The sequence below is a fragment of the Nicotiana tabacum genome, chromosome 15 (assembly GCF_000715075.1).
Source record: "Nicotiana tabacum cultivar K326 chromosome 15, ASM71507v2, whole genome shotgun sequence".
In the NCBI taxonomy this organism is placed as follows: domain Eukaryota; kingdom Viridiplantae; phylum Streptophyta; class Magnoliopsida; order Solanales; family Solanaceae; genus Nicotiana; species Nicotiana tabacum.
This window is the reverse complement of record NC_134094.1, coordinates 89,236,117-89,253,698: the sequence shown is the minus strand read 5'-3', so window position 1 is coordinate 89,253,698 and position 17,582 is coordinate 89,236,117.

Below are 17,582 nucleotides of genomic sequence, written 5' to 3'. Positions count from 1 at the left end.
CCGAGCTATAATACCCCAAATTTATATACTAGTACCATACAAGGTACCCTATGACCGTGATAGTAAAATGTATAAAATGTGTTAAAAGCGAGTAGTATTTTAAGATAATCCTTAATTATGTGAATTAATGGGTAATAGGGGAACTAATTAGTTAATTAATAATTAGTCATTGAGTAATTAAAGTTTTTTGGATAAGGGTAATGAGCCAAAACGTGGCAGCACAATGAATCCTCATCAAAGCCAAAGTATGACTCATTATTTCATGGAATTAGGTGGAAAAATTTAAGGGATTTTTGTGGCATGATCAATTAGACTTTTAAAAAGAGAATCTTTATATGTCTTAAAGACATAAGAATCATATCCATTCAAATAACGTGAGTTCTATCTGGAGATCTCTATATTTATAGTTCAATACAAATCATTAGACCAAAGTCTATCTCTCAACTCAAGATCATTCGTATGAATTATTACCTCTACTTTTTGTATGTTTTCGATTTACTATCATGCATCTTTATTGGAATTGGATAGGCTGTTGCAGAAATCTAGCTTGAGACGCACATCATTTTAGTAAAAGAGAAGCATTATATGTCTAAAGAACATGAGAATTACATCTCCATTCTTAATTAACGTGAGATTTTACAATATTAAGGGAGTACAGTGTAATCTTTCTCAAGAATATCATACGGATTTATCCCTATTCCAGGTATGTTAAGGCTATCCCTTCTTTCCTTTTGGCATGATCCAAGTAACGATACGTAAACGTAATGCTATTTTATAAGAGTTTCTACTCTTAGCAGTTAAGTATGTCTATGTTAGTTATTCTTGTAAAATGATATTCAAACATGTCTAAGTATGTCCCTAAGTCCCTAATGAGGTATATGATAGAGATGTTAATGTTTGTAATGGTATTATATTCATCATCATTTACCACCGAGCTACGGCCGGTTGGGCAGTTATACATTTACCACTGAGCTACGGCCGGTCGGACAGTCATGCATTTACCACCGAGCTACGGCCGGTTGGGCAGTTATACATTTACCACCATGATACAGCCGGTTGGACAGTCATGCATCTTTATTTACTACCGTGCTACGGCCGATTGGGCAGACATGCATTTACCACCGGTCTACGGCCGGTCGGGTAGTTACCACCAGTTGGGCAGTTATGTATCATTATTTACCACCGGTTGGGAAGTCATACATTTACCACCGTGCGACGGCCGGTCAGGCAGTTACCACCGATCAGTTGGGCAGTCATGCATCATACGATATGGATAATAGTCGTAAAGATAAGCATTGTATATATATATATATATGAGTATAATAAGTATGCACATACGGTGGCACTTCAGAGATTCAGGTTGATTCTTATATGTCTTTAATTAATGTTGACTTATTGTTATATTTTAGTTCTGCCTTACATACTCAGTACATTATTCGTACTGACGTCCTTTTGTTAGGTACGCTGCATTCATGCCTGCAGGTATAGATAATCAGTTTGACGAGCCCTCATAGTAGATGAGATTAGCTTTCAACAAAGGATCGGTAAGACTCCACCTCATTCGGAGTGCAGCCGAGTCTACGAGTCATCGTGTCAGAGTTTTGCTAAAGACTTATGGGTAGGCCGGTATCCTGTCCTTTTGATGTCTAATACTCTTAGAGGCTTTGTAGACAGAGGTTCATTTTGTACAGTATGTCAGAGGCCTTGACGGCCCATATGTATTCATGTTTTAAGAAAAAAAAAAGGGTTGAGTGATATAGTGTTTTCCCATTTACAGTTGTACATTACGAGTTGTGGCCATGTTGGCCCATGATAGTTACAAAAAATAAATGATAGAGTTACAGAGTGGTTCGCTCGGGCCAACACAACACCGGGTGTCAGCTATGGCTCTCCAGTTTTGGGGCTTGACAAACAGAGACTGAGGTATAATATGCAAGTAATACTATGACTGAGTACAAGTAACAATAAGCAGGAAGGTTCAACAGGTAGCACGACCACTGGAGTTTTTACAACACCAACACATAGCCTAAGCATGATTTACTGCCAAATTTCTGTAGCACAAAAAGGGCACATAGCTAACAACAAGCTTATTCAACTTTCTAATTTCATGGAATGGACCAAGTCCCAATTTTCACGGTGCACGTCCACACGTCCGTTACCTAGCATGTGCGTCACCTCCAAAATACTCATATAATACAATAATCCGGGGTTTCATACCCTCAGGACTAAATTTAATATTGTTAGTTACCTCAAACAGCGTAAAACTCTACTCCAAAGTGCCTTTGCCTCTCAAATCGGTCTCCAAACATCTCGAATCTAGCCACAAGAAGTACAATACAATTAATATAGGCTAAAGGAATCAATTCCATAAAAGAAATACGAAATTATAAGCGAAAATCCGAAATTGGCTCAATCCGGCCCCCGGGCTCACGCCTCGAAATCCGACAAAAGTCACAAAATCTGAAAGCCCATTCACTCACGAGTCTAACCATACCAAATTTACTCAAATCCGATAACAAAATCTCATTCAAAACCTCAAAAATCTAACTCAAGAACACTTCCTCTTTTTTCCCAATTTTCCACCCCAAATCACAAATTAGATGATGTAATTAAAGACATAATCATAGAATTTTGCCAAAACCAAGTAAGAATCACTTACCCAAATCAACTCCACGAAAATACCTTCAAGACTAGCCCAAATCCGTGCTCGCTAGCTCAAAATATGAAGAATGGGTTCAAATCCTCGTTTTTGAAATTAAATATTGTTGCCCAGATTTCCTTCTTCACGAATGCGACCGTTCTCTCGCGTTCGCGTAGACCAATTTGACTGCCTCCCAGTATAACTCTTCGCGAACGCGATGCTTTACTAACTCTGACCTTTGCGAACTCGACCCATGCCTCGCGAACGTGCAGACCAAAAGGCTGGGGATCCTCAGCTGCCTCACTTCACTTCGCGACCACTCCCGCGTTCGCGATTTACACATAGACCACACCTTCGTGTTCGCGAACGCGCAGAACGAAAATTCCCAGCTCACAAACGCGGGGCTCCACTCGCGAACGCGTAAGAGTAAACCGGAAAAACACAGCAGCAGACATCAGCAATCAACCAAGGTCCAAAAATGATCCGTTAACCACCCGAAACTCACCCGAGGCCCACTGGGACCTCAACCAAACATACCATCAAGTCCCAAAATATCATACGAACTTAGTCAAACCCTCAAATCACCTCAAACAATATCAAAACACGAATTATACACGGATTCAAGCCTAATGAACTTTGAAATTTCCAAATTCTACAAATGACGCCGAAACCTATCAAATCATGTATGATTGACTTCAAATTTTGCACACAAGTCACAAATGACCCCACAAGTCACAAATGATCCCCCGATATCAAAACGTTTACCCCCGGTCAAACTTCCCAAAAATTCGACTTTCGCTATTTCAAGACTAATTCTACTCACGACCTCCAAATCAAAATTCGAACACGTTCCTAAGTCCAGAATCACCCAACAGAGTTAACAGAACCATCAAAATTCCAATCCGAGGTCGTTTACACATAAGTCGACATCCGGGCGACTTTTCTAGCTTAAGATTTTAATTAAGAGACTAAGTGTCTCAATTCACTCTAAATTCACTCCAGACCCGAACCAACTAACCCGGTAAGTCATATAGCAGATGTACAACACAAAAGAAGCAGAAAATGGGAAAACAGGGCTACAACTCTCGAAACGACCGGCCAGGTAGTTACAGAATTAGACCGCAAAAATTATTATGGAATTGAGTAGAAATTATATATTTGGGTTCGTGAGGTTATGGGTAATATTTATCTTCAAAAATTTCCGGAATTCGGACATGTAGGCTTGGGGGTGAATTTTAGGAATCTTCCAATTTGGGTTGGGTAATTACTCTAATAGCTAAATTATGACCTTTTGAGTATATATTGATTAATGTATATAATATTTGACTAGTTCCGGATTGTTCGATACTGACTTGAGGCTTTTAGAGTGATTTGTCGACCGGAAAGTGAACTTTGGAACGAGGTAAGTCTCTTGCCTAACCTTGTAAGAGGGAATTTTCCCCATAGGTATTTTAAATTACTATTTTTTACTAATTGTGGGTGCTACGTACGCACGAAGTGACAAGAGTCCGTGCGTAGCTACAAATCATGTTTATGTCCGGGTAGTTTTAGGACTCTATAATGTAATACTTGTATTAATTGCACTCTACTTGTTAATTTAAGTGCTTAAATTATGTTGAAACTTGATAAAGGATTCGTAAAGACCGAATTTCATTTACTTTGAGTTTTGGCGGGTTACTTGACCGTTGGTAGAAATTGTGCCTCCTTGTGTACTAGTCTTGTAATAGCCGTTAAATCGGAGTTCATAGAGTATTCTCTCTTCTTGTGGAGCGAGTAATTTAATATTTGTTCGTTTGTTGTGATGTGCAACCCGTTCCCACAATATAATCCTTCAATTAAATTCCATTGCGGCGTGCAACCCAATCCAATAATATAAACTTAAAATAAATTTCGTTGCGGCGTGCAACCCGATCCTACAATATAATCTTTCAAATAAATTCCGTTACGGAGTGCAACCCGATCCAACAATATAATCTTTCAAATAAATTACGTTGCATCATGCAACCCGATCCAACAATATAATCTTTCAAATAAATTCCGTTGTGGCGTGCAACCCGATCCAACAATATACACAAATTAAGCAACCAATTTACAACCAACTACGGTATACCACAAAATCAAAAGGAATAACGAGGCTACAGAAAGAAGTCACAACTAATGAAAAAGGATACACAATAGCTCACGAAATCAATTAGCAAGGAAAAGACAATCCATAAACCAAGGCACAATTTATGAACATTAATTAAACATTAAGGCATGTAGCAGATAAAGCAAGAATTCAACAAGTGATTACAATCAATAATTAGCATATAAGGGTGGACTTGACAACAAGGATGGAACATATGCTAACAATTTCAAGTAAAGCGTACAAACAATTCTAATAATAAAATATCTAATCATGAAATGATATTTACAATTAATTATATAAAAGGAGCCTAATGGTCCAAACCGGTCAAATACCATATATAGGTCGTGTACCAACTCGTCACTTCACGTACACGACCTTCACATAATACGAATGACACAATCATCTCAAATCCTAAGGGGTGGCTTCCCCCACACAAAGTTAGACAAGACACTTACCTTAACGAAGTTAGGCCGATATTCCAAAATAGCCTTCTTGCTTGAATTGACCTCTGGACAGCCCAAATCTATCTAAATTAATTGTATAACTTCATTAATTAAATGTCAACTTAAACTTTCACATTAAAAATTCAATGCGGGGTCCACCTATCGGAACCCGACAGAATTTTTACGAAATCCGAACACCCATTCCGATACGAGTTTAACCATACTAATTTTATCATATTCCGGTAACGAATCAACCTCCAAATCCTCAATTTAAAGTCTATAAAATTTCTATCATTTTCAACCCAAAATACTAATTTAAATAGTAAAAACAACAATAGATTCAGGTAATTTAACCAAAATAGAGTTAAGAACTCTTACCCCGATATTTTTCTTGAAAATCTCTCGAAAATCTCTCGAGAATCGCTTCAATCCGAGCTCCATAGCTCCAAATATGTTAAAATGGCCGAAACCTCAAAATATAGCTTTTGTCCAGGCATTTACTTTTCGCGATCGCGAAGCACAAAATTTTCCAGCTCAAAATTTTCTCTTCTCGATCGCGAAGCACAAACTCCCCAACTCTTCCGGACAACCTCTAGTATAATAGTCATAAAGTTTTGTACAAAACTCCAAATGACAAATGGTTTGACATTTTGAAAAGTAGACATCTAGAGCTACATTTGCATGTTTCGCTCATCTCCCAATTTCTTATAAATTGCGAGATATAACCTTCCAAAATCAGCCCCGTGCAGCAACAATTTCTTCTTCGTGATGTCCAAACTCTTTCCAGACAGCCTATAGTTTATCCATCATAACATTTTGTACACAACTCCAAATACCAAACGGTTTGATTTTCTGTAAACTGGATACAAAGGGATACAATTTTTATTTTTAGATCATCTCTAAATTTCTTATAGATTGCGAGATATAAGCTATCAAAGTCAGGTCAGTGCAGCAGAATTTTCCTCTATGCGATCGCGAAAAGGCTTCCGCGATCGCGATTCACAGTGTCCAAACAGCAAAATTCCTCTTTGCGATCGCGACCGTTTGTCCGCGATCACGATGCATACCTATGTGGCAAAAAATCAACAACTAAAAATGTCCTAGAAATGGTTCGAAACCGCCCTGAAACTCACTCGAGCCCCTCAGGACCACGTCCGAACATACCAACAAGTCCCAAAACATATTACGAACCTACCCGAGGCCTCAAATCACATATAACAACAATTTGTTATAGGAGGATCTATATATATATTCATAATAATTCGTTCCACGTATCGAAATGATGAATCAAACCTCAAGTCAAACTTAATGAAACTAAGAAATTTCAACTTCTACATTCGATGCCGAAACCTATCAAATCAAGTTCGATTGACCTCAAAATTTGCACACAAGTCATAAATAACATAACGGACCTATTCCAATTTCTAGAATCTGGTTCGGACCCCAATATCAAAAAGTCAACTCCCCAGTCAAACTTCCAAACCTTCAATTTCTTATTTTCGCCATTTCAAGCCAAATTCAACTATGGACTTCAAAATAAATAACCAGACACACTCCTAAGTCGAAATCACCATACGAAGCTATTTGAATCATCAAAATTCCATTCCAGACTTGTTTGCTCAAAAGTCAAACTACGGTCAATATTTTTTGTTTAAGCTTCAAAAATAAGAATTGTTCTTTTAATTTAATCCTGAATCAACCGAAAACCAAACTCGACCGCACACGTACGTTATAATACGCATTACAAAGTTGATCGAGATCTTAAACCGCTGAACGGGACGCTAATTCTTAAAACGACAAGTCGGGTCGTTACAATAATGCTTAGAGTCCGATTACACTTGATATTACTTTCATGAATTGAGAAATTATAATTTACTTGATGGCTTGTATTTGTTCAATTTAGTAGGTGCTAATTGGAGCTATTAAATGACATCTAGTTAAAGAGTCGCTTATTTACTGTTCATTATTGTGTTATTATTATTGATGTATTCCATGCATATTTAGAATTTCTGTACTTTATTTATTGGCCCATACTAAGTGTCAATGTCGACCCCTCGTCACTACTTCTTCGAGGTTAGACTAGATACTTATTGGGTACATGTTGTTTATGTACTCACGTTACACTTCTACTAGACACTTAGTGGGTAGAAGTTGTTTGTATAGGTGATTTTGTGACATCGAGTTTTGGGAGTATTCTAGTAGACACTTTATGGTTTTGAATATTAAATTCACTGTATTTACTCTTTCGTTAGTTTATGCTCTACTTTACTATAATTTTCTACTAATCATTCTCTTAATAAATAAAATCAATTACTTTGAAATTATTATAATGAACAAATACAGACTAGTTCAGCGTTGGCTTGCCTAGTAGCGACGTTAGGCGCCATCATGGCCTATATGAAAATTGGGTCGTGACAGAATGTGTAGCTGGCCTTGGGCTTGAACACCTTATCATTGTTCGCAGATTGCAAATGCAATTCAGGTCGCCTGCAATAGTTTTGTATGTCTAGTCTAGCCTTCAGGTTATCTTTTGTCTTATTCTTATCATCCATCACTGTGTTGAATAAATTATCAAAATAGTTCTTCTCAATACGCATGACATCAAGATTGTGTATGAGAAGATTATCCTTCCAATATGGAAACACCCAAAATATGCTATGTTTTGTCCAGTTATGAGTAACACCATATCCAGGAAATCTAGAAGGTGGGGGCTCGATAACTTTAGTGAAATTCTGAACCATCTCCCAAATTTACTCACCGGACAAAATTGGAGGTGGCAAATCATGTTCAACTGTATTCTTTTTTAATGCATTCTTTATCCGTCTGAACTCATGATCAACTGTCAAGAACCGACAATGACAATCAAACCATGACTGCTTTTGGCCATGTCTTAAAGTGAATGCTTTACTATTTTCCATGCAGTAAGGACATGCCAACTTTTCAGCAGTCATCCACCTAGATAACATTCCATACGAAGGAAAATCAATAATGGTCCACATTAAATTAGCACGCAAGTTGAAATTTTGCTTGGTTGATATGTCATATGTCTCAACTCCATCATACCACAACTGTTTTAGCTCTTCAATAAGAGGTTGCAAATATATATCAATCAAACTCTTTGGATTGCGGGAACCAGGGAATAACTCAATTTTAAAATATATAAGGCCTAGTCATACCCATTTCAGCGGGAAGATTATACGGCGCAATAAAGACTGGCCAGCATGAATATGGTGTTGCAGAAACGTAAAATGGCGTGAAACCATCAGCACACAAACCCAACCGAACATTCCTCGGTTCACTAGCATAATCCGGATATGTTCTATCAATATGCTTCCAAGCTTCCCCATCTGAAGGATGACACATAACACTGGGCGGCCTTCTATTTTCTTATTGCCATCTCATATGAGGAGTGGAACTCATCAATGCGTACAAGCTCTTTAATATAGGAATAAGAGGTAAATAATGCATCGACTTCACAGCAACCTTCTTCCCACTGGAAACCCCCTTAAAACAAGGTATTTCACAAAATTTACAACTTTCTAAATCTGCATCACCCTTATAATACAACATGCAACCATCTTCATAACAATCGATTCTCATAGACGAGAGTCCTAACTTAGAAACCAATCTTTTAGCCTTATAGAAATATTCAGGTATGTTGAAAGTTAGATCAGCTAGTTTACTTATAAGACCAATGAAAGAATACATTCCCGCTTGAGAAATATTGGTATCTGATTTGATACTTAATAATCTAATTGCAACAGACAACTGAGAGTGTGATGCGTTACCAATTTCTCTCCATAGGATGTCGTGACGACACCTAGTCTCTAAGACTAGGTAAGCCTAACACTTATGCAGAGATAACCGAAATAATAATTAAAGGCTCAAAATCCAACAACTAGCATAAGGAAAATCTCCACAACTCAGTATATACATATTTCCCAAAGGCCGGTGAAATACAAGTCATAAGCTCCATGCCAATATCAAAGTCATCCCTATACAACTATATCTAGTAAAGATGGAAAATATAGAAATAGATAGAAGGTAACTCTGAGGCCTGCGGATGCGGGTAGGTGTACCTTGAAGTCTCCAAATGTGAACTCAGCTCACTGGTGCCGCGATTGATAGGAAGTACCTAGATCTACACAAATAGATGTACAGAAGCATAGCATGAGTACACCACAACGATACCCAGTAAGTGTTAAGCCTAACCTCGGTAAAGTAGTGACGAGGTCAGGTCAAGGCCCTACTGGAAATAATAAGAAACAAGATGAAATATTTAACAATATAATAATAATGACAAGGAAATGAACCAAGTAAGGAGTAAACCAAGAGTTAGCTACATAGAATCAAGGCAAATAATACAACACGAAAGGAAACAAAACAACCATAGATAAGTATAGCAAATAGAGAAAGATCAACACGGGTCACTATCGAGGTACCGCCTCGTATTCCCAAATCACAAGAATAAATCACTATATGTCCTTATATCACCGCGGGAGCCTTTACATTTAGTTATGAAAATCATTTTCCCCAAATGTCATCTCGCGTTTTAGTCCACCTTATCACACCGCATGACTTCTAGTAGTTCCCCTACTAGCCACACGTATCAAGCCCGCCTTATATCACCACATGAGTTTCAACCCCAAAATCAATATCATAACGTACCACAGATCGAACCTCAAGTGCCCAGTATCACAACTTACCAGAGAAACTAAACAAATACAATATTTTCATAGTAAAGAGCCCATGGCTCAACCACAATGTGCACACAAAGCTCAACAATAACAATCAGAATAAACAACTCAACATAATGGTATTTCACAACTTAACACTTTGCCTCAATGTGAATCACGACCTTTATATCTCAATACCAATTTCAACAACAAGATATTTCGTGATTTAACAATTTCAAGTAAAGAGTTCAACGATCAAATAGTGAATACGGAATAAAGGAAGCAAGAACTTCAATTAAACATGTAAGGAAATAAGCATGTAAGAGAATAAGACAAGTTGACATGTGAGAATAGACTAAGAATGATGAATATGACATGTTAAGATAACTCAATTAAGGCATGAAAGGAATCTACGTAACTAAAATAGGTAATTTTCACATTTAGCCCGTATACACACTCGTCACCTTGCGTACACGGCTTCTACATATCACATTTATCACAAACAACACCAATCCTAAGAGAAAATTCTCCCATACAAGGTTAGGTAAGTCACTGACCTCAAATCACGCTAAATCAATCCACTAGTAGGCCTTTTCCTCGATTATCCAACTCCGAATGGCTCGAATCTAGCCAAAACAACTTTATACCATAAATATAAACTATAGGAAACTAATTCAAACAATAAAATTGCGATCTTTGCGAAGAAATATAGAGTTAACCAAAATTACAAAATCCGAACACCCACTTGATAACCGGTCAAACCATATCAAAATTACTCAAATCTGACACCAAAACGCCACTCAAATCCCCAAAATTCGGCCTAAGAAGTTTCTACCATTTTCCCCAATTTTCCAACCCAAATACATAATTAGATGATGAAATTATCAATAGATTCATATAAATTAATCAAAACCGAGTTAGGAATTCTTACCCCAATAATCTCTCTGAAAATCTCCTAAAAATTCGCCTCCCACCAAGCTCTCTAAGTCCAAAATGTGAAAAATGAAATAAACCCTCGATTTCAAACATACGTTCTGCTGCCTAGGGATTCCTTAATCGCGAACGTGGAACGAGCCTCGCATTCGCGATGCACAAAAATGTTGCTGCCCAAATTTCCTCTTACGCGAACGCGAGAACCCACTCGTAAACGCAATTGCCAAAACTCTCAAGCTTCGCGATCGCGAAGCTTCACTCGCGAACGCATAGAACAACCGTGTGAGGTATCCTCAGCCTTCCTTTCCTCTTCGCGAACGCGGCTCCCTCTCCGCGATCGCAGTTCAAAAAATCCTGACCCTTCGCGAACGCGTGGCCTTTTTCGCGAACACGAAGGGTAAATCTCCAGTAATCCCATAAGACTCTACGCGAATGCGGGAACACATTCACGAATGCGTAGAAGGAAACCAAAAGCACCAGATTCAGCAATCTTTAATATTTCGAAATGCCCCGAACAAGATCCAAATTACACCCGAGGCCCCCGGGACCTCAACCAAACATACCAACAAGTCCTAAAATATCATACGAACATGCTCAAAGAGGAAAATCATATCAAATAACACTTGAAACATGAATCGCGCATCGATTCAAGCCTAAGAATTTATGAACTTTCGAATTCCAAAACTAATGCCGATTCATACCAAAACAACCCCGATTGACTTCAAATTTCGCACACAAGTCATAATTGATATTACTGACCTATTCCCACTTCCAGAATCGGATTTCGACCCCGATATCAATAAAGTCAACTCTCAGTCAAATTTTCCAATCTTCCAAACCTTCAACTTTTCAACTTTCGCCAATTCTTGCCGAAATGACCTACGGACCTCCGAATGAACATCCGGACATGCTCCTAAGTCCAAAATCACCACATAGAGCTATTAGAACCTTCAAAACCCCATTCCAGAGTTGTATACTCAAATGTCAAACTATGGTAAACTCTTTCACATATAACAATATCGAAACGATGAATCACACCTCAATTCAAACTTAATGAAACTAAAAAATTCCAACCTCTACATTTGATGCCGAAACTTATCAAATCAAGTTCGATTGACCTAAAATTTTGCACATAAGTCATAAATGACATAACAGACCTATTTCTATTTCCAGAATCAGATTCCGACCCCGATATAAAAAATTCAACTCCCCGGTCAAACTTTCAAACCTTCAATGTCTTATTTTCGCCATTTCAAGCCAAATTCAACTACAGACTTCAAAATAAATAAACAGACACACTCCTAAGTTTGAAATCACCATACGAAGCTATTGGAATCATCAAAATTCCATTCCGGAGTCGTTTGCTCAAAAGTCATACTACGGTCAATTCTTTTTGTTTAAGCTTCAAAAATAAGAATTGTTCATTCAATTTAATCCTGAATCATCTGAAAACCAAACTCGACCGCACACGTACGTTATAATACGCATTACAAAGCTGACCGAGATCTTAAATCGTTGAACAAGACGCTAATTCTCAAAATGACAAGTCGGGTTGTTACAATAATGTTTGGAGTCCGATTACACTTGATATTACTTTCATGAATTGAGAAATTATAATTTACTTGATGGATCGTATTTGTTGAAGTTAGTAAGTGCTAATTGGAGCTCTTAATTGACATTTAGTTAAAGAGTCGCTTATTTACTGTGCATTATTGTGTTATTATTATTGATGTATTCCATGCATATTTAGAATTGTGTCTGAGAAGATTATCCTTCCAATATGGCAACTCCCAAAATATGCTATGTTTTGTCCAGTTATGAGTAACACCATATCTAGGAAATCTAGAAGGTGGGGCCTCGATAACTTTAGTGAAGTTCTGAACCATCTCCCAAATTTCCTGACCGGACAAAATTGGAGGTGGCAAATCATGTTCAATTGTATTCTTTTTTAATGCATTCTTTATCCGTCTGAGCTCATGATTAACTGTCAAGAGCCGACGATGACAATCAAACCATGACTGCTTTCGGCCATGTCTTAAAGTGAATGCTTTACCATTTTCTATACAGTAAGGACATGCCAACTTTCCAGCAGTCATCCACCCAGATAACATTCCATACGCAGGAAAATCATTAATGGTCCACATTAAATTAGTACGCAAGTTGAAATTTTGCTTGGTTGATATGTCATATGTCTCAACTCCATCATACCACAACTGTTTTAGCTCTTCAATAAGAGGTTGCAAATATATATCAATCAAACTCTTTGGATTGCGTGGACCGGGGAATAATACAATTTAAAAATATATAAGGACAAGTCATACCCATTTCAGCCGAAAGATTATATAGCGTAATAAAGACTGGCCAGTATGAATATGGCGTTGCGGAATCATAAAATGGCGTGAAACCTTCAGCACACAAACCCAACCAAACATTCCTCGGTTTACTAGCATAATCCGGATATGTCCTATCAATATGCTTCCAAGCTTCCCCATCTGAAGGATGAGGAGTGGAACTCATCAATGCGTACAAGCTATTTAATGTAGGATTAAAAGGTAAATAATGCATCGACTTCACAACAACCTTCTTCCCGATGGAAACCACCTTAAAATGAGGTATTTCACAAAATTTATAACTTTCTAAATCTACATCACCTTTATAATACAACATGCAACCATCTTCACAACAATCGATTCTCATAGACGAGAGTCCTAACTTTGAAACCAATCTTTCAGCCTTATAGAAATCTTCAGGTATGTTGAAAGTTGGATAAGCTAGTTCACTCATAAGACCAATGAAAAAATCCATTAGCGCTTGAGAAATATTAGTATCTGATTTGATACTTAATAATCTAATCGCAATAGACAACTGAGAGTGTGACACGTTCCCAATTTTTCTCCGTAGGATGTCGTGACGGCACCTAGCCTCTAAGACTAAGTAAGCCTAACATTTATGCAGAGATAACCAAAATAATAATTAAAGGCTCAAAATGCAACAACTAGCATAAGGAAAATCTCCACAACTCGGTATATTTATATTTCCCAAAACCCGGTGAAATACAAGTCACAAGCTCTATGCCAATATCAAAGTCATCCCTATACAACTATATTATAGTAAAAAAGGAAAAAACAGAAATGGATAGAAGGTGATTCCGAGGTCTGCGGATGCGGGCAAGTGTACCTTGAAGTCTCCAAATGCGAACTCAGATGCCGCGACTAATAGGAAGTACCTGGATCTGCACAAAAAGATATGCAGAAGCGTAGCATGAGTACACCACAACGGCACCCAGTAAGTGTCAAGCCTAACCTCGGTAGAGTAGCGACGAGGTCAGGTCAAGGCCCTACTGGAAATAATAAGAAACAGGACGAAAGATTTAACAATATAATAATAATGACAAGGAAATGAAATAAGTAAGGAGTAAACCATGAGTTAGCTACACAGAATCAAGGCAAAGTAATACAACACGAAAGGAAACAAAACAATCAAAGACAAGTACAACAAATAGAGAAAGATCAACACGGGTCACTACCGAGGTACCGCTTCGTGGTCCCAAATCACCGCGGGAGCCTTTACATTTAGTTTTGAAAATCATTTTCCCCAAAGGCATCCCGCGATTCAGCCCACCTTATCACATCGCATGACTTCTAGTAGTTCCCCTACTAGCCACATGTATCAAGCCCAGCTTATCTCATCGCATGCGTTTCAACCCCAAAACCTTATACCACCGCATGTGTATCAATATCATAACGTACCACAGATCGAACCTCAAGTGCCCAATATCACAACTTGCCAGAGAAACAAAACAATAACAATATTTTCACAGTAAAGAGCACATGGCTCAACCACGATGTGCACAAGAATCTCAACAATAACAATCAGAATGAACAACTCAACATAATGGTATTTCACCACTTAACACTTTGCCTCAATGTGAATCACGACCTTTATATCTCAATACCAATTTTAACAACAAGAAATTCTGTGATTTAACAATTTCAAGTAAAGAGTTCAACGATTAAATAGTGAATACGGAATAAAGGAAGCAAGAACTTCAATTAAACATGTAAGGCAATTAGCATGTAAGAGAATAAGACAAGTTAACATGTGAGAATAGACTAATAATAATGAATATGACATGTTAAGATAACTCAATTAAGGCATGAAAGGAATCTACGTAACTAAAATCGGTAATTTTCACATATATCCCGTGTACACACTCGTCACTTTGCGTACACGGCTTCCACATATCACATTTATCACAAACAACATTAATCCTAAGGGAAAATTCCCCCACACAAGGTTAGGCAAGTTACTTACCTCAAATCATGCTAAATCAATCCATTAGTAGGCCTTTCCCCCGATTATCCAACTCCGAACGGCTCGAATCTAGCCAAATAACTTTATACCATAAATATAAACTATAGGAAACTAATTAGAACAATAAAATTATGATCTTTGCGAAGAAATAAAGAATCAACTCAAAAGGTCAAATTGGGCCCGCGTCTCGAAACCCAACCAAAATTACAAAATCCGAACACCCATTCGATAACGGGTCCAACCATACCAAAATTACTCAAATCCCCAAAATTCGGCCTAAGAAGTTTCTACCATTTCCCCCCAATTTTCCAACCCAAATCCCAAATTAGATGATGAAATTATCAATAGATTCATGTAAATTAATCAAAACCGAGTTAGGAATTCTTACCCCCAATAATCTCTCTAACAATCTCCTGAATATTCGCCTCATACCGAGCTCTCTAAGTCCAAAATGTGAAATATGAAATAAACCCTCGATTTCAAACATATGTTTTGCTGCCCAGGGATTCCTTAATCGCGAATGCAGACCGAGCCTCGCGTTCGCGATGCATAAAAAAGTTCCTGCCCAAATTTCCTCTTACGCGAACGCGAGAATGCACTTGTAAACGCGATTGCCAAAACTCTCAACCTTCGCGATCGCGAAGCTTCACTCGCGAACGCGTAGAACAACCGCGTGAGGTCTCCCTAGCCTTCCTTTCCTCTTCGCGAATGCGGCTCCCTGTCCGCGATCGTAGTGCACAAAATCCTGACACTTCGCGAACGCATGGCCTTCTTCGCGAACACAAAGGGTAAATCTCCAGCAATCCTAGAAAACTCTACGCGAATGCGGGAACACCTTCGTAAATGCGTAGAAGGAAACCAGAAGCACCAGATTCAGCAATCTTCAATGTTCCGAAATGCGCCGAACATGATCCAAATTACACCCGAGGCCCCCGTGATCTCAACCAAATATACCAACAAGTCCTAAAATATCATACGAATATGCTAGAAGTGGAAAATCGCATCAAATAATAATATAAATACGAATCGTGCATCTATTCAAGCCTAAGAACTTATGAACTTCCGAATTCCAAAACTAATGCAGATTCATACCAAAACAACCCCGATTGACTTCAAATTTAGCACACAATTCATAATTGACATTACAGACCTATTCCAACTTTGGAATTGGATTTCAACCATGATATCAATAAAGTCAACTCTCGATCAAACTTTTCAACCTTCCAAACCTTCAACTTTCCAACTTTCGCCAATTCTCGTCGAAATGACCTACGAACCTCCAAATCAATATCCGGACATGCTCCTAAGTCCAAAATTACCACATAGAGCTATTAGAACCTTCAAAACCCCATTCCAGAGTTGTCTACTCAAAGGTCAAACTACGGTAAACTCTTTCAACTTAAAGCTCCAACTTAGGGACTGTGTGTCCCATTTCACTCCGAAACTCCCGAAACCAAAACCAAATACCCCGGTAAGTCACATAATCACAATATAGCATAGAGGAGGCAATAAATAGGGGATCGGGGCTAAAACACTCAAAATGACCGGATGAGTCGTTACATCCTCCCCCTCTTAAAATAAATATTCATCCTCGAATGAGTATAGAGACATAGCTGAAGTGGTGAAAAGATGAGGATAACGGCTATGCATATCATGCTCGGTCTCCCAAGTTGCTTCGTCAACTAGTTGGCCCCTCCACTGAATCTTCACTGAAGCAATGTTCTTCGACCTCAACTTTCGAACCTGCTTGTCCAAAATGGCCACCGGCTCCTCAACATAAGACAAATCCTTGTCCAACTGGACTGAGCTGAAGTTTAACACATAAGACGGATCACCGTGATACTCCCGGAGCATCGAAACATGGAATATGGGATGAACTGCAGCTAGAATAGGTGGCAGTGCAAGCTTGTAGGCCACCTCTCCAATCCTCTCACGAATTTCAAAAGGTCCGATACACTTAGGGCTCAACTTGCCCTTCTTTCCGAACCTCATAACACCATTCATGGGCGAAACCTGGAGCAAGACCCGCTCCCCAATCAAGAATGCAACGTCGTGAACCTTCCGATCCGCATAACTCTTTTGTCTAGATTGGGCTGTATGAACTCGATCCTGAATCAATTTAACCTTTTTCAAAGCATTCTGAACCAAGTCTGTACCCAGTAGCATAGCCTCACCCGGTTCGAACCAACCCATCGGAGACTGACACCGCCTCCCATACAAAGCCTCATATGGAGCCATCTGAATGCTCAACTTGTAGCTGTTGTTGTAGGCAAACTCCGTAAGAGGCAAGAACTGATCCCAAGAACCCCCAAACTCTATCATACATGCACGAAGCATATCCTCCAGTATTTGAATAGTGCGCTCGGACTATCCGTCCATCCAAGTGTGAAATGTTGTACTCAACTCAACCCGCGTGCCTAACTCATATTGTACGACCCTCCAGAATC